Source organism: Astatotilapia calliptera, chromosome 7 (genome assembly GCF_964374335.1).
Source record: "Astatotilapia calliptera chromosome 7, fAstCal68.1, whole genome shotgun sequence".
Taxonomy (NCBI): Eukaryota; Metazoa; Chordata; class Actinopteri; order Cichliformes; family Cichlidae; genus Astatotilapia; species Astatotilapia calliptera.
The window spans coordinates 63,279,751-63,303,822 of NC_137428.1; the positions used below are offsets into that span (position 1 = coordinate 63,279,751).

At 39.6% G+C, this 24,072-nt stretch overlaps 1 protein-coding gene and 1 long non-coding RNA gene across 2 annotated transcripts in view; one reads left to right on the forward strand and one right to left on the reverse strand.

The window, feature by feature from the left end:
• The window catches only part of LOC113027021 (leucine-rich repeat-containing protein 4C-like), a 48,172-nt gene extending 26,611 nt beyond the window's left edge, over positions 1 to 21,561 (reverse strand). Inside the window, exon 1 of the mRNA XM_080304859.1 lies at positions 21,427 to 21,561. The gene's annotated coding sequence lies outside the window, so the exon portion shown is untranslated. The remainder of the gene's footprint in view (positions 1 to 21,426) is intronic.
• Positions 21,562 to 22,134: 573 nt separating this feature from the next.
• LOC145430202 (uncharacterized) overlaps positions 22,135 to 24,072 on the forward strand; it is a 35,765-nt gene continuing 33,827 nt past the window's right edge. Inside the window, exon 1 of the long non-coding RNA XR_013910665.1 lies at positions 22,135 to 22,447. This is a non-coding gene — a long non-coding RNA (uncharacterized LOC145430202). The remainder of the gene's footprint in view (positions 22,448 to 24,072) is intronic.

Genomic DNA, 24,072 nt, shown 5'->3' on the forward strand with positions numbered 1-24,072 from the left:
CAGGTTAAGTTTAAAAGGAGACTACAACGGGAACCATCCTGTTGCAGTCTCCTTGTGTTCTAGCAATGCTCAGACTCAGTTTTTTTGTAGGATATAATAACTATTTGAAGATGGTTTACTATTCTATGCCTAGTTTTGAGGTCTTGGTCTTTTTTTTTTAGCTTCAGGATCATCTTCCTCCAGTATTCCACTGTCTCAGTTGTCATGTCTGTTAAAAGTCTTATCTTTTATTATGTGTTTTTCGATAAATCCTTTTAGTGCATTGTGTCGGTTCAGCCCAGCCTCCCAACAGTTCGTGATATTGTCATAACTTTAAATCTATTCATTTTTGTTGCTGGACATGAATTTACAATTTTTTGGAACTGTTTTTTTACTATGTTCCTCAACACAAACTTTGTATATTATGTCCCTGAACACAAGTCTTCATTTGGCTATTACACATTATTTATTAAGAATATATGACAAAAAAGTGGCAAAAACTACTTGATTACACCATTTCTTTTAAAACTATGCTTTTTTACAACTGGTTGACAAACTTTCCTATTTCCAGTATTTTAGGGAGGATTTCAGAAGGAAGTGTTGAATTTTCAGCACAAAAGTTGTTTTCTCTGAAGATGTTGCCGCCGATCTTAATGGTGCTTCATTCACCTTTGTCCATAATTATTCCAAAATAAGGCACTTCTACTTGGCAAAACAATGATTAGCCAAATGGTTGCCCTTACATTCTTCAAAAAATAAATAAATAATTGAATACATATGAATAGACCTCTTTGTAATCATCAACATTTTTGATTAATAATTGTAATTTATTAAGAGAGAGTGAGACTATACTTTAAAGATTATACTTAAAATTAGTGTTTTTTTGATGAAGCTCATAGTTACGGTTAGATCAGGTGACCCTGAACCATCCCTCAGTATTTAGGTTTAAGTTGCTAGGGAACGTCTACACTAAGATGATACACTAAGTCTCTCACCCTTTTTCACTCCTTGCTGCATATCATTTAATTTTGTCTTCTCTCTCCAGAGCCTGGATCTTCCTGTCAAAAGGGATTTTATTCTTCCCACCATCACCTAATGTTTGCTCATAGGGGATTGTCTGACTGCTGGGATTTTCTCTCTAATATTTTTGTAGAATATTACTGTATAAAATGCCTTGGGGGAACTGTTGTGCTTTTGCTTTATATAAATAAACTTGAATTGAACTTGAATTTGTATGTTGCATATTTACTGAGATGTATTTTAACTAAAGTTGATCCTGTTGTGTCTGGCAGCTGTGTATAGCTCGGTGTATTTGTGTGTCAGGGAGTTATTGGCTGTTCCAATACCTTTCATTTTTGTTCATGCAGTTTGTTCTTACAGGTTTTGTAATAGTTGATATTTTTTCTTTCATAAATATTCCACCCATTGTCTGTCAGAGGAGGTATGCCATTATGATTTACTAAACTACGGTCTGAGCTATAACCCAAATGGCTAGGTCATGCTTGATTTGAGAATGTAGCAACAAAATAAATGTCATCTACTAGTAGTAGTGGCTGTAAGATACACAAAAGGTGGGTCTTCAATTGTGATTAGGATGCTAAAGGCTAATTTTCCTGAGGTTAAAAGTAGTGTTCAAAGTCTTGTATTTTAATGTTCATTTTGTCTTTTGGGAACCGGTTGATCGGTTATTTCTTGTTTTGATATGGTAACCATTTGCAAGATGCATCAACAGAGTATTTATTAATTACAGGAATAAGTCAAACATCGTGCTAAACAGGATGACTGCCTGTGGCATTTTTACTTGATTGATAAATGACTCGAGCTCATTTGTAAAAATAAATAAAACTAAGATTCTCTTTATTAAAATTAAAATAATACAAAAAATTAAATTAGATTAATAAATAAAAGCACTGTGGTAATTCAGAAATATTTTTATTACAGATTTGCTAACATAGGTAGGTCTAGCTATAAACCACTTCTTTACAAAAGGAAGTTTTAGTTTTGATGAATTCAAACTTTTTCAGTTTATAAAATAATAGACTGGCACATTTGTCTATCAAAAGTTAAATAATCTGGCTTTGAAGAGATATTATCAACCACTGCTTTACAGTATTAACCAGATTTTGATTGGCTCTTACAAACTAATTGTAATAGCCAGTACTTAAGAACTAGTGCTATATAATACAAACTGAAAACCTTTTTTTTGCCAAAGAATGTATGACACAATTTTGAGTTCGTCAGATACAGTTCAACCACCAACCACTTCTAGGCACTTAATTACACATGAAGATCAAAGTCCTGACAGAAACAGTTGAAGTAAAACTAGAAATCAATCAAATGACGCAGCCACCTCCTTACATATTCTCCCTCACATACATTGCTCATGATTCCTTGAATTAGGCCCGTTACACAATTGAACTGTGGTGAATCATTATGCGTTAGTGATGTCTGTTCATGGTTTACATAACCAGGATTTAATAATAAAACAAGTGTGTGAATGCTCTCCCACAATACTACTGCTGCTCCTTGTCTAAGAAGCAGTACTTGGGTTTGTAGAGCTATTCTGAGTCAGGCAGAGACCTGTAGAAATACAGAATGAGAGAAAGAGAGAGCATAGAGAGATGAAATGAACCGAAGAAGTACATGGCTCCTGCCACATGCCTTCCTTTTACCCTGCAGAGTCTCAGGCATTTTGGTCACTGAGGTTTTACAGATGTAGAAATCTTTCAAGGGCTTGTGCATTCAATTTGGCATCAAAAAGCATGGATCAAAACAAGAGCGTATACAGTTTGTTTCAGATCTGCAAACAAGACAAGGTGAACCCTTTCAGTAGATACTGAAAAAGTATGCTGTACACAAAATTCAGAACCAAACAATCTTTAGCCTGTTTTTCTTTTTTCTTTTGTTTTTCATATTACATGACTGAAATATATCCTCGTATCACAGCAAGAGGAATTATAGGGAATGAACGTATCAGCAAGTATTTTAAACAAAGACTTCATTTTCAATTATTGTCAGTTATTAACCCAACTGTCTAACAAGCCATGAATACAAAAGAGGAACAAATTAATGGAGAACCTGAATGCTTGACCCTCACAGTGAGGGGATCCGGTGATTCTTGTTGACAGCTGGGGGTATTTTACTGGCCCGTTCACAGGATCACAGAAAATCACCGATCGCTCAGAACAATCACTTTGTTCTGAGCGATCACGTTCATCTAGCGATAAAACATTTCTGTGATGGGAGTATTTTCTTCCAGGATGAGAATGCTCACATCCAAGGGGTTATAAAGCTCACAAAATGGTTTGATGAAAATGATGTCAATCACATTCCAGGGCATTTGCTGTGGGGGCTGTTATTGGCTGAAGTGTTACTTTCCTCCATCATCTTCAAAATACCAAATCAGGGAATATCTTTTTAAAGGGGGATGTTCCATATTTCCAATAAAGTTATGGAAGCTTGAGGAATGAATGATGAGATACAAGTATAAGGTACAAAATTCAAGGCACTCTGGGAGCACACACCTTACTAAGGGACTTAATGTCAATTTCTCTTAACTTATCACTTGTGTGTATGTTAACAATGAACATAATATTGTTAATTGACAACACATTTTCCCCTACAGAATATTTCAATTCCCAGTTTTTCTGCCGTTTGCTACTACAGGATTAATTTTGGTTATGCTGCTGCTAAGAATCATGATCTAGATGTGATGTGTATATTTACATTAAACCAAACTCACAGTCTATCTATAATCCCCAAAAGTGCTTTTGTTTTCTAAACCTTAGAATGACAAATGGCCATCTGGATAAGAATCTCAGTGGATCTGTGGTTCAAGGTTTTTACAGTGGAATTAATTAAACCCAGTTCCTTCCCAAAATTACCCCAACAAACATCTTACTATGACAATAATGCTTGGGAGGGCAATTTAGCAATGCATGAACTAAAGAAATGACAGAAATCATTGCACACAGACAGCGTACACACCTATACACCCATAAAGTAGACAGTGTTTAGAAGTGAAGCCTGTAAGAGCAGATGCTTGCACACACACAGGCTCACTCTCTATGTTAAAAAGCAAAAAATATTAATTGAAAATCTCAGCTGTGTATTTTTATATTTTATATAACTTCTGACAAACTTGGCATCCCTAGGCCTTCGTTCCTGACAAATTACTGGCGGACAAATTACAGAGCTTCAGCTGGAAATGAACAAAAGCCCAACTGAGGGACACGCTCAGCTGGCAGACATTTAACTTTAGCTGGAGAACCCCCGAGTGTGTGTATGTGTGTCTGTGTGTGTTTATGTATGTGTGTGTGCGTAAAGAAGAGAGAGAGACTTCATGTTAGCAGTCACATCACATCACAGTTTGCAACCACATTGATTAAGAGAGTTACCATGCAGACTAATTTGGACATGGAGCAGACTAAACGGTTACTGGCAACCTCTGATTTTATGTGAGGACATTAGAACACTTTAATTATCTCACATCACCATAAATATTTTTTTTTCCCCTTTCTGTGCAGCTTTTATTTTTACTTTTTTAGTCATATGTCTAGGCATTAGTGAATAATGGATTATAAGCACATGTAATTTTTTAAATAAAGAAACAGCTATTGTGTGTATGTGTGTACATAGATCTAGTTATAGCCGTGGAATTGCTTGTCGGCATGTTTTGTACCACTGCATGCATGTGGAGCTTTTATTTGTTTCACTTTATTTGAGGATGTGGCCCTTTGGGACACTGAAAACAAATTCTATGTAAACTGTGAACTGCTGAGGGATTACAAGAGCCAAAGCCATCCATCAGAGCTGGACGTATCCTCCATATGCAAGCAAATGAATCAGAGCACGTGCCCTCCCACCGGATCCATGAGCAGAATAGGGTGTAAGGGTGTTAGGTGAGGTGAAGAAATGCCCTATAATAAGATGGAGATTAGAAAACCCTCTTGTGATGCTAGAGTAAAAGTTCAGGCAAATATAAGAATAAATGACAAATAAGGTCAATTAAATTGGCTCTGTGACAAAGCAAAGACAGCATTAAAACCCATCACGTCTTTTGAAGTGTATAGTGCTAAGCACAGTGTGGCTGTAAGATATCTAGTTATCCCTGAAAGGGTCTGTAATCACTGGAAGTAGTTGCACAAGACCCCACTCCACACAGCTGTGTATCACTTTTTGCAGCACTGTGGTACTGTCGTCCTCTAGGAATGATTAACCCAGAAGAGCTTAATATAGAAGGAGAGGAAGAAATAGATGGGATAGAAGGATGAGAGGGAAAGAGTGAGAGAGTGAGCAGGGCAAAGAGGACATTACTGAATTCCTTGGAGAGTCTACTCTTTACCTCTGCACATCATACCATGTTCACCACCGTTTAGCAATCTGTCTGCTAATTAATCATGCACTGTAATCAGTCAGATAGGTAGTGAAAAATAGTCTGTGTTCATATGTATTAGGAAACAGGTACACAGAATAAAAGATACAGACTGAATGCCATTTGCTGTTTCAGTAATCTCATCTATAATTGCAATGTTAATGAAATCAGGCTTTGGCATTTACTTAGCTAGGTTCAAGTTGCAAAAATACAGTGCAGACTTCACTTTTTGCTTGGCACCTATGAGTTGTCTTTTGATGATGTACTGTGAGTTTGTTAGACTTAAAGAAATCAGACCAGTGAACAATGGCCAAGTAAATCTTTGATTCTGGAGTTTTATCATCTACTAGATGGGATTGGGTGCACTATTCATTATGCTGATAGTGATCTCCAGAGTGGTGGTATCACAGTCACTGGAGATGGATTGACTGCATTGCCATCAGGGCAAGAAATCATGTCTGCAGCTTTTTAGACTAATTTTGACATGGTGGCAAAAGCAGCAGGGGTGGGCTGGGTTAGCATCCGACTCAGAACACCAGCCAAGCCTGCTAGCTCCCATACAGCCATCAGTGCTAATCTCCTGCTAAGTGCTAACAATAGCACTGATGTGCTTGCTTTATGGAGGAACAGTGCACCCCACAAGTCTGCCTTGTTTGCACGATGCTCCAGCAACCAACCATCTTTAACTTTCCCATTACCAAGGGAACAGTAGAGCTGAAATCAGCTCGGGTATTGTTGCTCTCCTGGAATAGCTGTGTGATTGAAGGCACACAGGTTACTGGATCTGCCATCACAGGCACCAGGAAATGAGGAAAATGTGGATAAACAGTTCTCAAAACCAGCTCCTTTGCATAAAGCACAATGAGATTAGTGAAAGAGAAAATGTGGAGCAGGATAGCGACGATAAGAGGGGAAGATATAACACTTAGTGTTTAGGGTATTTAGACTGGCAATAGAAGAAGAGAGTTTGGAAGAGTTCAACAAGAGTGGAAATGAATAGATTCCCTTAGACGAAATGAAAGAAGCACATTCCAAAATAATAAATCTATAAAGTAAAAAAAAACATACTGGGACATTTTGAATTGAATTATACCGATCATACATCGCATGGCTGTTTGTCAAGTATATGAAGTCAAAAGCACAGATTCTTTTTGATGTTTTCACTGAGAGACAGACATGTACCTGCTCTCATTGGTTGTTCACTTCATATTTCAGTAGAAGTTTGTCATGTTCACATTCTTGTTCATACAGTGAGACAATGCTCAGCTATCTGCCTGAGAAGCCTCACTACAGGGTAATAGAAATACTGCCTAAAGCATACTTTAATTGACAATTCACTATAAGTAACCTGGTTTTCTAAAAGAGGGTGACTGGTTTAAATAGACCTTCAGTGACTTTCTTTGTCCTCACACATCAGTCTGGGATCCTCCTGTAAATCCAAGCTACTACTACTGCATAACATAACGATGCCTTAGTAGGATTAGGCCTTGCAAATCTTGCAGTATTATTTCCATTTTATACGAAATACAGTGTGCTGTTACTTATAGCAGCAACTCGGTTGAATACTAACTATATACTATAACCTAATAATGTGTTTCCCTGATATTTATATCTGCAGTTTAATGTCTTTGTGGGACACCTCTTTATTTACCTTCTCTAATTAGGACAATTACTGTATATTTATGCTAACCAGGATATGCCCCTCTCAAACACTCAGTAATCTTTCATATGTAAGCATATGTGGTCCACCACATTTCATAAAGACTTTAATCCTGTAACAGCTCTGGGCATTGAGTTTGAAACATGGTAAATCACTGTGGACCCTAGCTGCACTGAAAAGGCAAGAGCTTTACCGTGGTGCAGTTCTCCATTTTAACACACTCTCTGAAGCTTTCTTTCTTTCTTTTTTCCATCTGTATTTCCTTTTCCCACATCTTTAGGGTTTTCATAGACATAATATCAACTAATGTGTGAGATGTATGGCCTTATGTATATTTCTTTTAGAAATTGCAATTAAACTGTCATTTTAATGCAAATTTACTGCATAATCCAGAAGCATCATTATTTCTGTGACTTCCTTGATTGGGTAGAGAAGGAGAGAAGGTTTGCCTGATCTTGCTAAATTGAATGACAACCAAAGACACAGCTAGAGAAGGAGGGACAGCAATGTCAAACACAACACCAAGTTAGCCAGGCATCTGGTGAGTGGAATTAACTTGCTGTCTGAGTTCACAAGCAGGTCTGACACACCAAAAGCTACAGCAACCACACTCAGCACACATGACATGTGGAGTGAACAGCAGTCTTCTTGGCCAGTTACCCATTTTCAAGGTGAGGCATTAAACTAAATGTGTGATATATTTTACGGTCAAATAAAATAGATAATGCTTTGTCCCGTGGACATTTTATCCAGACATTATGCCAAAGTACAATATACTGACCAATTTGTATTAAAGTATGCATTCAATCACTACTGATTGGGTTCTACGTTAACATATTTTCCTATATCCAGTCAAGCAGTTTTAGTGCCTAAAGCCAAATTCTAACCAATTAGAAAAAAGCAACAACATTTTTTTTAATTAAATTATTTGTGTGAGTGCAGGTTGAACATTCCCATAATAATGGACCTCATATACTGTAATATACCATTAGATATACGTGTTCAACCTTTGTAACTTCATGGGTTAAATTTATAATATAAATATGGAATTACATATTTCCCACAATGACACTAACACTCTTATGGAGTGTTCTTCCCAGTGAACTTGTCATTTATAGTGTAAATTCAAAAGAAAATGTGATAATATTTCCACTGGATCTATAAAATTCAGATCCTCAAAATCTAGTCAAAATCTGTCATCTGAGAAGCAAGGTTGAAATTTCAACAATCAATGAAACTGTTATTATGTGTAGTATTTTTTTGTTTTGTTTTTTAGGTTAAGGTTATTATAAACCTTTACCACTAGGTACCAGGTCTTAGCCCCATCATCCAGATGGTGAAGGGATCCACCGAGCCAAAGAAGGAGTCCCACTGGGCTTGGTTAGCTTGTGGGACTCCGTAGGCAGCTGACAGGCACTAGCAGGTAGCTCTGGGAGTAGGTGAGGCAAAAACTCAAATGTGGGAGGGGTTTGATGGAACAAGACTTTCAGTCAGCCTCAAAGCGATTCTGGCAAACTATCAGGTGAAAGTGGTACTCGACACACCCGGTTTACAGTGTGGGTGGGGTGCTTCTGACTTCACTGAGGATATGTTCATGGAGTGGAAGCATTACTTCAAGGCAATCTGCAATCACACTGATGCATGGAGCAGGCATCCAACCAGAATTTCTAGGTGGCGCTAAGGGGCAGGAAGCTTCCACCTTGGTGGCCTCAGAATCTTGTCTCTGTTTTTTGGAGAGATGACATGGTTGTTTTGGCAGGATTAAAAATGAGTCTCTCCAAGTCTGAGCCCAGATCAGGGATGAGTGGCTGACCCAAGTGGAAGAGTTTAAGTATAGGGGCCTTTATGAGTGAGGGGAGAGGAAAGCATGATATTGAAACATGGATTGGTATAGCACCTGTATCAATGGGGACTATTTATCATTCTGCAGTTGTAGTTTGTAGTTGTCGATTTACCCACCTATGGTCACAAGTGAAAGAAAAAGACCATGGGTACAAGTGGCTAAAATGAGTTTTCTCTCAGGACACGGTGGAGAGATTATGTGTACCCCGGGTGAGCTGGAGGAAGTGGCTAGGGAGAGTGAGGTCTAGGCTTCCTTGCTTAGGGTGTCCCTGTGATTCAGACCCAGATAAGCAGTAGAAAATGGTCTGATGATGAGGTTTTACCAAACAGCTGTTTCCACTGCTGCACACTACTGTTTGCCATCGATGAACAAGCAAGCAAATGCCCACTTGGAATTAGCAATAATAAATCTACCAGTAAATATACATACTGATATGTGTTTTCAGTCGTTATCAAACTATATTTTATTTTTGTTATACATTGAATTCATAAGGAGAGACCCAGTGTCCCACTTCATGTTACTGTACCTCTGTAGCACTAAAAAGGGTGAAAACAAGACACTTGATATGAAGAAAGAAATTAAAATGTTCCTGACGTACAGTCGCTTGACAACACTGGATAAAAAATGCTTAATTTAATTCTAAAAGTTTATGCAGAACTTTCTTATTGAAGCATTCAAAACAATATAGTCCTTGTTACCATATTCCAGCATTTTTCCGTCGGTTAATTTGGATTAAGGTCCACTTCACAGAGGCTGTAATCACAATGCAGCTGATCCTTTGATGTTGTTACAAATGAGTACAAAAATGGCAGAACAGTGTTATGAAGATTTGTTCTCCTATTTCACTAGTGAGAACACTGTATCTCCCCTAAGTCAGTGAATCTCGTTTTCTTCAGCATGATGAAATCCTCCATTGTCACGTTAAATGAGAGGATCGAGTATCCGAGCTTTTTGGGTTGAAAAAAGACTTTCTCCTGTTTGCCCAGCCATCCATTGAAGACTATTTGCATTTTTGACATTTATGGGTGTCCTTCCAACACTTGCAGTATAATTGATGTGACTTATACAGCTCATTTACAGATTGATAGCTGCCATTCTTAACTGGATATAATGAATACCTCATCACTGCACAAAAGTTACTGTGCTCTGACTTTATGCCAGAGACTCCACAGAGCCACTTTCATTCTTCATTAAAACCTAATTTGTCTTTAGAAGACAGAAGCCTTTTTAACACCCCCTGTTTTTATGCATCACTTTAGTCAGTACAAGGAAACACAATTTGCCATTAAGGTTCATCATTCAAAAATGAACACTGAAATGAAACTAAAGAAAGAATTCAAATTAAGAGAGAGTCACGTAGGGCAGGGTGCTGTGAAGTTTGAGGTTGATTGTCCACAGTACAGACAGTGATAAGGAAATAGCAAGACAGCAGTTCGTGACTTATACATTCTGCATTTACGGAACTGCTTTGTCCTTCAAAAGACCTTGTCCTGTTATAGCAGTCAACCAGGCATGTCTGCTGTGATCTTATCCAGAGTACAATAGGAAGAGCTTGTTTCTATTCCACTTCCTTACTGAAGGGTTTTAACCTTTTTCGCTGTAAGGGGCACCTAACATTCATATGACCTCTTTTAACTACAAAACTCCACATTCCAATTCAAGCATTGCAAAATGAAATGGAATAGCAGAACTGTGCCTTGGAGCAAAAAAAAAAATGCAATATGATGGCTTGGACATGATAGGGCCTTTATAGATTAAAGAAAGAGGTAGAGATGAAGCTAATGAAAACAGAAAGAAACTGACTCGCTTTTATGCTCATGCATGCTTAGTGTTATGCAAATCCAGACCATATCAGTGGGGGTGGGGAAGAGGAATGATTGCATGCCAGTGACCATAGGCGTCCCACCTGTTTCATCAAGCACAGAATATTCTTTTAACCTGTCCACACTGTCCTAAAAACAGTAAGTCTCCCGAAGGGTTTTGTGAGCCTCTGCTAAAAAAAAAAGGTTTATTCTGGATTTTGTTTTGAAACGCATGGTTTAGCATAGTCCACCTGATTTCAAGTCTGTTTTTCCATCATCTTTTTCAGTAATTTTGCACAAAGAGACATACTTGTGGCTCAATATTTGTTTGCAAGTCAGGTGGAGATTTGAATCCCTATCACTTTTTCCTAAAAATAAAGTTGCAAAGGAGGAAACCCAAATCAGTGAAGCAAGGATAGTGCTTTCCAGAAACACAAAAGGATCAAGTGAAGAAGAGCCGTACGCAGTGATCGACCTTTGTTTCCAACACCCACGCTTGCATCAACACAGACATACAAACACCATCGTTTACACACACAAACAGACACACACTCATAAACCTCTGTACTATGCAGCCCCAGAGAGAAAAGGCAATCCTCACACCTAATGAATATTACAATGAGCTGGATCTGGGTCATTAATATGACACAGTCGTTACACTGGAGCCCAATTAGCAGTCAACATAGAGCCTGGAACGTTCCCCTGTTACTATACATAATCACTATATCACTGCGACAGACTCGGAGCAGGGAAGGATCAAACCACAGTCACATACAAGGAATATCAGAGACTCTTCTATGGATAGCGCGACTCGATGAGGAGGTCACAGCTGTTTCATAATATTCAAACAAACTAGAAAACTAGAAATATTACACCTGAGTTCCACATGACACAAAATCCTCCATTATAAATAATATCACATATTATGCAACATCGTATGCTGTAAAATGAGTATCACCATTAAAACTTGATGATGTTTGACAGTAGATTACTTATGATTCAGCCCAGTGTGGGAGTTAGTAGCTTAGAAGTGTAAAGAAAAATCTAAAGTTTAAAGGAAGAAATATAATCCTTAAGCTATTTCACAGAGATCTGAGACAAAATTCCTGAGATCCAACCCACTTTTGTGCAGTTATGCTAAGTGGCAATTCAGTAGCAATAAAAATATGACAAACACTTAACAAGAACTTTGTTGTCTTCTGTTATGTGATTCCTAATAGGCTTCCCATCTGCAAGCACTGACACAAAACAGTTGGGTGTATTACTGCTGGGAATTATGTCTTAGTTTCTGTTATGTGGACACAAGTACAATTTTTCAGTCTGAGTGCCCAAAAGGAAAATTACATTCCCTAATATTTCCAGATTTCGCTGTAGCAATGTGATTTATCAACCTGTCTATAACCACCTCACGTGATGCATTTAAAACTGGCAGATATTTTTTTCAGATTGGCAGCTGCCAAATGGCTCTTTAACAAACATTTCTTTTTTTTTAAAAACAGCTCAAAGAAAAACTCTGTGCAAGGAGTTTTGCTTTTGGCTTTTCTCTCTATGACTGCTTAGACCAATCAGTTTAATTTTGTGTTTTTATCCATTAGAATTACACCCTGATGTACAGATAAACATGAGTCATTCATAGAGAATTTTGTTGTTGTTGTGTGTTGCTTTTTGGTTTGTTTATTTTTTACAGCTCTCCAATTATCTTTATTGATGAGTTGTAACCAGGAAGAAAATAATTGTCTCCCAGTCTTAATTCCTGACAAACTGACAGTTTGAATGTTTAAGGGTTTCATATGTTTAGAATTAAACATACTACTTGTAAATGGTAAATGGCCTGTATTTGTATAGCGCTTTACCAGTGTTGGGAAGGTTACTTTTAAAATGTATTCCATTACAGAATACAGAATACATGCCCCAAAATGTATTCTGTAACGTATTCCGTTACGTTACTCAATGACAGTAACGTATTCTGAATACTTTGGATTACTTAATATATTATCATGCTTTTTACAACAACGTGAATGTACTATTGCTGTGTGATTTATTACTATTACTGAAGGTCCGCGACTCTGAACTGTAATAAAGGGACCTCTGACTAATACGGCGGGGTCCCTGTTGGCTCGTAGCCGAAAAATAGCTTTACTTTGTTGTCTGGGTCAACTTTTCTTGCGAGAGACAGAGAGAGGCGTTGAAAGACTGCTCCAACGGAACTTATTGTTTTCGGAGGAAAACACGAACACGGTGTACAGTCGAGTCTTAATAGCTTACTTACAACTGGGCTCGTCAGGCACTCTTCTTGGCTGCAGTGGTTATTATTACATTTACATGCTTCCAGCTCTCGTTTTTGCTCGATGACAACTCGTACCTTTCCACTCCCCTTTTTCTCCCTCCTCGCGCTCACAGACCCATAACGTGTATGGCAGTCCATTCTCCCTGCAACACGGACTACACTGCCCATGATGCTACATTCTTTAGAGCTATGCTTGTAGCATTCTGCCTGTTAGCTTAGCACAACAACATCAACAACGAAAAGGCGCTCTCTCACCCAGGAAACACACAGTCGCAGAGAGAGAGAGAGAGAGAGAGCGTCGCCCTGTAACCATGGCAACCGTAACGCTGCCGCCTGGAACAACAGAACGTAGCTGTCAAACAAAACCCAAACAGTCCTGACCCGCGACAAAATGAAACAGGAAAGTACCGCAGTGTAATCCATTTATTTCAACAAAGTAACTATATTCTAAATATCACCTTTTTAAACGGTAACTGTAACGGAATACAGTTACTCATATTTTGTATTTTAATATGTAACGGCGGTACATGTATTCCGTTACTCCCCAACACTGCGCTTTACACATCCACATCTGACAGAGGCGAGGCTGCCGGACACTGGTGCCACCAGACCCTCTGACCACCACCAGTAGGCAACGGGCAGTGTTGGGGAGTAACGGAATACATGTACCGCCGTTACGTATTTAAATGACAAAATATGAGTAACTGTATTCCGTTACAGTTACCGTTTAAAAAGGTGATATTTAGAATACAGTTACTTTGTTGAAATAAATGGATTACACTGCGGTACTTTCCTGTTTCATATTGTGGCGGGTCAGGACTGTTTCGGTTTTGTTTGACAGCTACGTTCTGTTGTTCCAGGTGGCAGCGTTACGGTTGCCATGGTTACAGGGTGACGCTCTCTCTCTGCGTGTTTCCTGGGTGAGAGAGGCCTTTTTGTTGTTGTTGTGCTAAGCTAATAGGCAGAATGCTACAGGTATAGCTCTAAAGAATGTAGCATCATAGGCAGTGTAGTCCGTGCTGCAGGGAGAATGGACTGCCATACCCGTTATGTGTCTGTGAGCGAGGGAGGGAGAAAAAGGAAAAGTACGAGCTGTCATCAAGCAAAAACGGGAGCTGGAAGCATGTAAATATAATAATAACCACTGCAGCCAAGAAGAGTGCCTGACGAGCCCAGTTGTAAGTAAGCTATTAAGACTCGACTGTACACCGTGTTCGTATTTTCCTCCAAAAACAAAAAGTTAAGTTGGAGCAGCCTTTCAACGCCTCTCTCTGTCTCTCGCAAGAAAAGTTGACCCAGACAACAAAGTAAAGCTAGTTTTCGGCTACGAGCCCGACACAGAACCCACCGTATTAGCCAGAGGTCCCTTTACTACAGTTCGGAGCCGCGGACCTTCAGTAACCATAATAAATCACAACAATAGCACATTCATGTAGTTGTAAACAGCATGATAATATATTAAGTAATCCAAAGTATTCAGAATACGTTACTCTCATTGAGTAACGTAACGGAATACGTTACAGAATACATTTTGGGGCATGTATTCTGTAATCTGTAATGGAATACATTTTAAAAGTAACCTTCCCAACACTGGCAACAGGTGAAGTGTCTTGCCCAAGGACAAAACGACCGAGACTGTTCGAGCTGGGGCTCGAACCGGCAACCTTCCAATTACAAAGCGAACTCGCAACTCTTGAGCCCCATTGTTGTCTATGAGGGAGATGAGCCATTAGCCAGGCATGCATGAGTTCTCTTATTTCCATCCAGCATTTTCGGCAGCTTTTATTTCTTTTCACACATGCAGTTGCAGAGCGGACTGACAGCCGCTGTCACAAGGCCTTGACCTAAGCGGCGAAACAGACTGGTACCACAGAAGACTCTATAGAGACAACTTGGATTAAATCAAGTGTAAGTCAATTCTTGTCAGATCAAAACTATCATAGTAGGGCAGCCTTGCCTACATGCAGGTGCTAGGATGAGTGACACATTAAGGTCAGAGTCTAACAGGGTGAGTGGGTAGTGAGAGAAAAGCAACAAAAAAAAGATACTGAGACTCACTGATACACTGATGCACAAATCAAAAATATATCATTTATTTAAAAAATAAAAACACGATTCTGCGTGCATGCACATGTACCTGAATGAAAACGCATGATAAGAGTATAAGAGTATCTTTAAAGGTGCTAGAGTTGATACCGTGGAGACAAAGACAAAGACAAAGACAACTAGCGGATGATACCGTGGAGACAAAGACTATCACAACGTTTCCCAACCAGAAGATCGTGAAGGACCTCAGCCATCCCAACAACAGACTGTTCTCTCTGTTGAGGTCAGGAAAGCGATTCCGCTCCCTGAAGACCAACACAGAGAGACTGAGGAGGAGCTTCTTCCCGCAGGCGATACGGTCTCTCAATCACACCACCACACAGTACTGACCCACACATACAGTTCTTACACACACACTGGACTTTCTGGACTTTGGTTTTGCACAACACTGGTCACTATATTCTTCATTTCCGGTTAATACTTGTACAGCTGCTGTTATTGTGTATATATTTATTTATATTTAGATTTCTTCATACATTCTTATATAGTTCTATATTGTGTATTGTGTATTTTGTTGTACAGTTATTTTATTTTCAACTTTAATTTATATATTTATCTTTATCTTATTCTTCCCAGTTAAATTTACCCTTCGTTCTAATTTGTGTTGTACAGTTATTTCATTTTTAACCTTAATTTATATTTTATTCCTTCCTAGTTAAATTTACCCTTTTTAATTTTTCATATTTATTTCCTATCTTATTCATAGCCTTTTCCTTTTTTTGTTTTCTTTAGGTCACGAGCAGTTGTCCAAGCATTTCACTACATATCGTACTGTGTATGACTGTGTACGTGACAAATAAAATTTGAATTTGAATTTGAGTTGTCAGCAACACATGTTATATATATAGCTTGTTTTTGAATGATCAAAGATGCAATGTCTGTATAACTTGAAAGTCTAACAATGAGACGACTAACTGGTGTGTGACCATGCTGTGTTGTATTGTGGGGCTTTGACTGATGACCAGACTCCTGCTGCGGATCTCAGTTGAGCTACCATGTGATTGCCAGCCCGACTGAGCTTATGAGTTAAAAAGCTGATCTGAGAGACAGACGGCAAAGCTAGACCCAGATGTCCAGATCCCAGGCACTCTTTCTGCACTCCTGGGTCTGCAGAAGACACTAGTTTTGAAAGGCACCTGCATGTGGTTTCACACACATACATATGCTAAGCAAAAATCTACAGAGAATCCATTTGATAATCAAAATTCACATGCATGGCCATTGAGGACAAATCAACCAGTTTAGATTTTGCATGTAATGGTGTGCAAACAGCTTATGCTTCAAAGAGCTTATTAAATGTTAAAAATATAACCTTTTATCAGTCAGTGAATCAACAGGCTTATGTTCAGTGGCCAGAATATGTTGTTGCTTGTTTGGGCACCGTGTTGTACTTTTTTGTTGTAGATTTTTTTTCTCTTCCATATAAGTCATTTATGTTCCAACAGCTGAATCTTTTTTTTCTTTTATTGTGTCATTGCTTTCTTTTTCCAGGTTTCCTATGCTTTGATGCTTTCACCTGGGGACTCCAAAAACTACAATAAGGGTAAAAATAAGGGACCCCTAGTTAAGTGCTATTTTTGCTGTCTTGGAGAGTGAGATACAAAATCTGTGCATCTACCCAGCAGATAAAGCTTGCTATTTCTAAGGACACAACACTATCCGGACAAAAAAATCCTCCTATCCGCAGAGAGCCGTCAAATAAATATATATTTTTTAATCTCAAAAACAGTATATGTTTAAAGCTAAACACTTGCAACCATATAGACATGGCTTTTCCACCATTCATCATCCTCTTTCAGATTGATTATGCTAACAGGATTCAGGCTGCATATTACAAAACCTTGTTAAGAAAGTGAAGAAAGACAGAATTGTGGTGTTTAATTTTAAAACATCCGACCGTATCAAATTTAGATTTTAGTTTTGTCACTAAAGGCTGGTGTCCACTGACAACCTGTGTTTTAGTTAACAGCTTAGAAGCTGCCTTGGGATGTGCTAGTCATGGATCTGTTGCTATGCGACCACTAAAAACCTGTTTGAAGGGCATATCTCCAGTTCAAATGTTTTTAACTTTGAGTGTTTAGAGCACAGGGTATGAAGCCCCCAGCACACAAAGCTCACTCTTAGATTCCACTGTCAACAGCAAAAGATTGAGGAAACAGCACTTGAGGGGAAATGTCTTCTTTTGTAACCTGCTGTCAATTTAATTTTTGTCTTTTTTTTTAAACAATACTTAGATATCCATACCTCCATAAGGCAGATTCCGGAGAAAAGTAAAATGAGGGAGAAAGAGATAGCCTGGCACCCATTCCCACCTCATTTAACCTTTTAATTTAAGAGCAAGAATTAATGTGGAGGCCAGGGCCAGTATCACTTTAAACAGACACTGCCCAGTTGCCCTGAAGACAGGAAGAATGACTCCTCTGTGGTGCATACATATTAATTTGCTGTGGAAGTGTGTGTATCCGTGCATGTGCACATGCATGTGTGTGACAGCGAAAGAAAGAGGGAAAGAATGTGTCTGTGTTTGCCCTGTACTTATTAAGCAAGATATTATTAACCGAGTCATCACATCATTCCTACCTCGGGTGCTGTCACTCTCATTTTAGTAGCATGTGACATTCCAGTGAGGTCAAGAAAAGAGAAACTGGCAGTGAAGAGGAAGGTGAGGATTACTAAGTTGAAAAGACACCATCATCATGACTGGTAAGGTGGGTGATGTAAGGCAAGCGGTGAGTAATGACGCATCCTGAATTCAGGTCAGTACTCTTAGCTGAATTTTACAAGGGAAGCAACGAATCAGAGCAATTGTGATGTAGTTGAAAGAATTCTTTATTAGCCATGAATCACAGTAGCAAAAATGTTTGAATCTATGTTGATTCAAAACACCAGCAAACACCGCACAATGTTGCCACACTGAGTACACTTATCTACATTTCATTCAGTCTACTAGTGTTCCCACGATGTGAGTGGGAGCCGGGACAGAAAAAAAGAAGCAATGCTCTCTGGCCTCTAGAATGATAGAATGGCACTTTTATGATGTCTCCCAGATTATTCGCTGAGATGGATGGGCTGAGCTGGATGGGCTGAGCTGGATGGGCTGAGCTGGAACACCAATTGATTAATCCATTGGATGGTGGAATGTGCTGTGGCCGTCCCCCTGCTCAGCTGTTCTTTCTTTTGGACAGAACATTCAGAGAGACATGCAGGAAAGGATGACTAATGAGCAGGGCTGCTGCAGATACCATTCATGGTGCATGTGTGCTGTGCTGTGCCCAAGATGCTTGCTTGTGTCTAGTTGATAAAAAAGAAATCTCAGGTTCAGATGATCTTACACAGTGGTAGAGTACTGTAACGACTACATGAGGAAGCCACTGATATAGTGCACTTACAGTGACAAAACTGTGACAAATTCCCACATTTTACCACAGCACTCTCTTCAAAAGATTACATGCGTCATCCAGAAGAAGAAACTGAGGTTAGCTTCTTTATCACACTCACAATAGCTGCATAAGATGCAGATTTGCAACACTGTGTCAGTAGCCATCACATTAGTAGTAATCCACCGCTGGCTTATGAAAGCATCTTTCAGATGTTTCCTTTAAGGTGACTCTCTTCTCGCCTACCTCTTCAGCTATGCATGATTAATCAACATGTCACACCCACATGTCTAAAATCTGCAGTCATCAGCCATGACTGTGGATTTTAGACATGCACTTCCAACAGCTTCAAAATATATTTTTGCTGCTTCTGTCCTATTCTCGAGCTCCACACACTTACAAGTTTCTCTAATATAATATCTATGTGGATATAATATTGCCATAAACCCTGTGCCACTATGTATAGTTATGCTCAACGGGGTGTTTAATAAAAATACATTCACAATACTAAAATCCAAATGTACCGTAAGCTAAGAGCACAATTAATTATTACTGCAAGTATATGGTTTTAGCTTGAGTCCATTATTATTATAATTAATTATACCATATCTATCAACATCATCTTCGTATGAAGGCTCCTTTCACCTCCAGCATTATGGCTTTCAGCTCCTATCTAGCCTAGCACTCAAGACCCCCAGCATTGCACTGCTGGTTTCCAATACAAAAGGGAGTAGATAACGGATCACTGTAACTGTTCTCTTTCTCACTGAATGAAACCCCCTGAGAGATTTTATACCCAGAGAAGATGAAAAATGTAGGGGTAGTTCCATTATTGATACAAGTCCCCGGCAGTGAAAGAAATGAATGCTAATGGTGTCCTAAGCCAGGCTTTACAGAGATTAATCCGATTTGAAAAATGAACATTTTATTATAAGGCACACAGTGCTGGCCTTGATCTGAACTGAGTCACAAGCTGAGGAGGGGAAAAATGACAAAGGGAGTGTGGGGAGGGAACATGGGTATACAGCCTGTCGCTTTGCAAGACCCTGGCACCTTATTGCAATGGTGCCCTTTCCCAGATGACAAGTTCATTAATTTTCTGACGCGGCTGCTTGGAATGATTTTCAATAGATAAGTCAGACAACAATGGCTAGAGAAATTGGACATGAAACAGATGTCTATGGTAGAAACATCATCAGCCGAAGACTGGATTTGTGTGAGCAGCGGAAAGTCCCACTTGGTCCCTGAGTTGCACCTGCTCTAAGGCTATTTCCTACTGTTTAGAAGGACTAATAGGGACACACTGGAGATACAGTTGTTGTCCATCTAGTGTAGTGAAATAAACAAGCACTAATCCAGAGTGGCCCAGTGAATCAGTCAGTTTCAAACCCATTTGCTCCTTATTTTGGCTGGATCCTTACAACCCATAGCTACAACCCATTTCCCTCTCCAAGAAAATCTCCACGGGGATGAAAAAAAGGTTTGAGTAGTGTTAAATGGGGAGGAGGAAGAGTCTCTCTGCTTATTACTATGAATCACTCTGTACCAGCTGCCAACAAACATCAGCAAACTTGGGAAAATGTAGGGGGGATTTATCTTGCATAAGCCTCTGACAGGGCAAAAACATAAAATCAGCAGTCTAATTTGTCTCCCCAAGGTGATGCCACTCCATCATATGGAGGGCTTTCCTTTCAAGTGGGTGAATAATGTCTGCCATGTTTCTCACTTTCACAGGTGAGAGATGCAATTTATTCTTTGTCTCAAGAGTGACAGCCACCTCTATTTATGCTTTTACCACCAACACTGGTTTGTCACCTTCTTGACAAACATCTATTTTTAAGCCCACCACCAACATAACACACAACCAGTGGCACTTCATGTACTTATCTGCATATTTTATGAGTTGTGGGTGTGGTGTATGTATATGTGCTGGGGTTGATACTTTAATAAAATGTTTAATCTTTAATTCGAGGAGCAGGTAAAATGAGTCAGATTACAAAATGATTTACAAAACATGTTGTGCCACATGAAATGCTATGAACTTCGCCAATATCACATCTGTTGCTTAGTTGCACACAGTCAAGGATATTCTTCAGCCTTTTTAGTGGTTGTGATTCTTGAGCCATTATCTATAACATCTATGCCTTTTCCAGCTGAGTAGAGGATGAGTGACTGCCGCCACTTTTAATTTCAGCACCAGGAGAAAGGACAGCTCCCTCTCCGGCTACCACGGAGGGCGGTGAACAAGTGCTTTTTGTGTAAGTGACCCCGAGAAAAGAAGGGGGAGGGTGGAGAGGAAGAAAACACAATATTTGGTCATTAATCAATCGTCAGCTAGGTCATCCAAAGCTTGGATTTTCAAATCTAACTTGAACATGTTTTGGGTCATGTTAAGGATTTTTCGCGGTTGCTGTAGCGTACAAGAACACGTGCTAAAACATGGCAGACTTTCCTATACTGAAAGTAGGTTGAGCGCACAGAAGTACAGACTGGATGGATTGATAGGCGGGTGTAGGGATTGCAGGTGGCGTGTCCCCGTTTAGTCACGTTACAGTGTGAAAAACCAAAATCAGATGCTTTAAGTGCACTTCCATTCACAAAGATTCTTCTTTACCTGTTTAATTTAGAGGCTCAAATCGGTCTCTCCCTTTTTCTTTTAAGAGTTTAAGACATCTAATCTTGATACTGCGCACTCGAAGACGCGCAGTTAAAACAAGCACACCAATGCGAAAGCGCGCGTCATTCCATGATGCTCTGAATCACCCTACAATTAAATATCTCTTCGTTAGAGGTCGCAGTATAAGTAATATAAATGGCAAAACCTCGGGAGCGCTGCGTGCTGATTTTGTACATATCAATCATCAAACAGCGAAGATAAACTTCCGCATTTTGACATCCAACAGAGCGAAAGGGCTGAATAGGATAGTTATACTATAGAGAATAGTAAGACATTTAGAAATATGCTTTCCCTCCCAGTACATTATAAACAATAACTTACTTATTTACAGAGAAATGCCAAGGTCTGGAAGATCTCCGCCGGCGAAGAACAGCTCTTCTTCCGCTGCCTCCGCAAAAACTGCATCGAAAAAAAAAATCCGCAATACTCAGGCAGTTTTGGAGAATCCTTTGTTACCTTTGCTTTTCACACTCATTTTCTTCCACGTCTCAACACGACTTTGTATGTAATCCAAACATTAGTCCGGATGCAATGCAATTAACTCTCACAGTGATGATAATGCATCCGATATTTCCTCCCTTTTCAAGACGCACATTTCAGAAGGCACCCACAAGTGCCATTGTTGAAACAACTCGTGGCAAAGCGATGCCCACTGTGGTCCAAGATTTTCTCCAAGTGACGACTTTTTATTTTCTCTCTGATATCAATAATATGCTCTTAAAGCCTTTCATGTAGACCTTACGGTAGACCATCATCCACACGTTGAGCTGTTAAGGTGGGGTTATTTTAAGAACCCGACTGCTCGCCTACGTGTCAAATGTAACTTTTCATCAAGTCCCTATTGCTTCTTAGCTATCAGCCCTGATTAAATTTCACCGCACAGCCCAGTGCGGATTTCAAGATGCTTATTTCTCTTCCCCCTCCTGGTTTTACCGATAAAAAGAAGTTCCGCAGTACAGTGATTGAAAGGGTATCCTGTAGGTTGGAGAAGTGATAAAGTTGTCACGATTAGAGATAATCTCTCTCTTCAGATTGCTCCGTTCTCCATATTTAAGAGGGAAATTCGTTATTCTGGGATGCAGCATCGGAAGAAAAAATTCCAGGCGGTATCCTTCAGAAGCCTTTAAAACCCCATCACAAATTCAGGCAGCGGCTCCCAAGTGTGAAGAGCCTTCGTTATACACCAAAAGCTCTATTCTTACATGTTTTCCGAACGGAGCTTTGATCTCACCTTGTCTGGACGGGAGTTATGGTTCATCAAAGGCTGTCATCACTTCTGCGCCCCCGCTGTATATTTCGGATATTCGACCCTCGCCTCTCCATTGATGTGACACACAGCGGGGTAAGGTTTTTTTTATTTAATGTTTAAATTTTTTTTAGGGTTATTATCCACAAATGGGTGGTTGTCCAAGTCCAGGCTTCCTCTCTCTCTCTTGTAGACTGCCGTGTGTTTTAGGCTGCTTCACAAAATAACCCGTTCCAAGACGTGCAAGCAGGCTGTATCCATCGGTGCGCTTTACTGTGCCTCAGTGCGCTCAGCATTTTCGTACCAAAATAAAACGCCGGGCGCAGCACGGACGGACGATGAATTGATAAGTTCAGGAGGGGGCATCATGTAGGTTAACTCCCACTGACAAGCTGCTTTCTCCAACTGAGACTGTTCCGCCAGTCACTGCTGGTGGATCGACTCTGCCGTCAACCGCAGGACTGGAGCAGCGAGGGCAGGAGATATTGTTTTCCCTCTCTTTCAGTCTTCATGGTGCTCTCTTTGAACTTCTACAGCTTCTAAAATTTCACCGTGTGCGTTCATGTCGTCCTGAAGACTGGTATTCATTAACCGATTCTTTACCATCGCCCCTTTTATTCACTGGTCAGTTTAAAAAAGGGGGAAACAAACACAAATAGTTGTTTATTAGTGTGTGCGTGCGTGGCAGAAAACATCCAGCAGGCGAGCAAGCAAGCAAGCGACAGAGAGGAAGAAAGAAAGAGAGTGATTTAGCTTAAGCGCAGAGACAGACAGATTCCTCCCATGTGTATCTTGCAAATGGGACGCCACTGCCACCTACTGGTTCGCTTCTGCTGTTAGGTGTATGGTATTCTGATGATGGCCTCGGGCAGATTGTCGCATAGGACTGCTCTCCCATGACAGACTAGATTTTGTTTATATTGGGTTATTTATATCATGTCTATTTGTATTTTAAAATGCTGTAAGAATCATCAGGAGAGAGGGGCCTATGCTATACTGCAAATAAAACAAAGTAAATGAGAATGAAAGATAAGAGAAGAAACACCTTTGACAATTCTGGAGGTCGATTAATATGTGTTATATTCCCTCACAGGCTTCAGCACCTTAGAACTTATTTATAAATGCTGGCTGAGTTGTACATGAATTATGAAATAGGCCTACACGATGCAGTTTTTTAACATGGCGGCTGACACCAAAGACTTCAGGTCTTCAGGAAGATTATTGCTTGTGAAGCGTTTATCTTAGGCAACCTGCTGTACTGCACATATGCTAAACTCAGGTATATTATACAGCATGTATAATAGAGCAAAGGGAAAAAAGCAAAGCATTTATTTACAGATAGGCCAGTTACAGTATGTCTTATCTTGTAGAGTGTATCCATTCATGAACCATGCAATAAGAGATGTGAGAAAACATTTGAATGCCAGACCAGGGATCTGTCGATCTAGCTGTCAACATCTGATCTCATTTCCCTCAGTGCTGAAGGCGTTGCATCATTCATCTGTCTTCATAACTGTCGACCTGCCTGTCTGTGTGTCTGGCATATGGTAGTAAAGAGCACCGCCCTCTTTGCTTTCCAGTTGAGGGAGACATCATTAAGTAAACCCCCCTTTTCAGTAAAATCTTCTTGCTACATATTTGCCTCAGAGCATGAATTAAACCTTTTAATGTATAAAATCGCTTGAGTATTCAAGCACGCCATTTGACATATTCTTAACTAA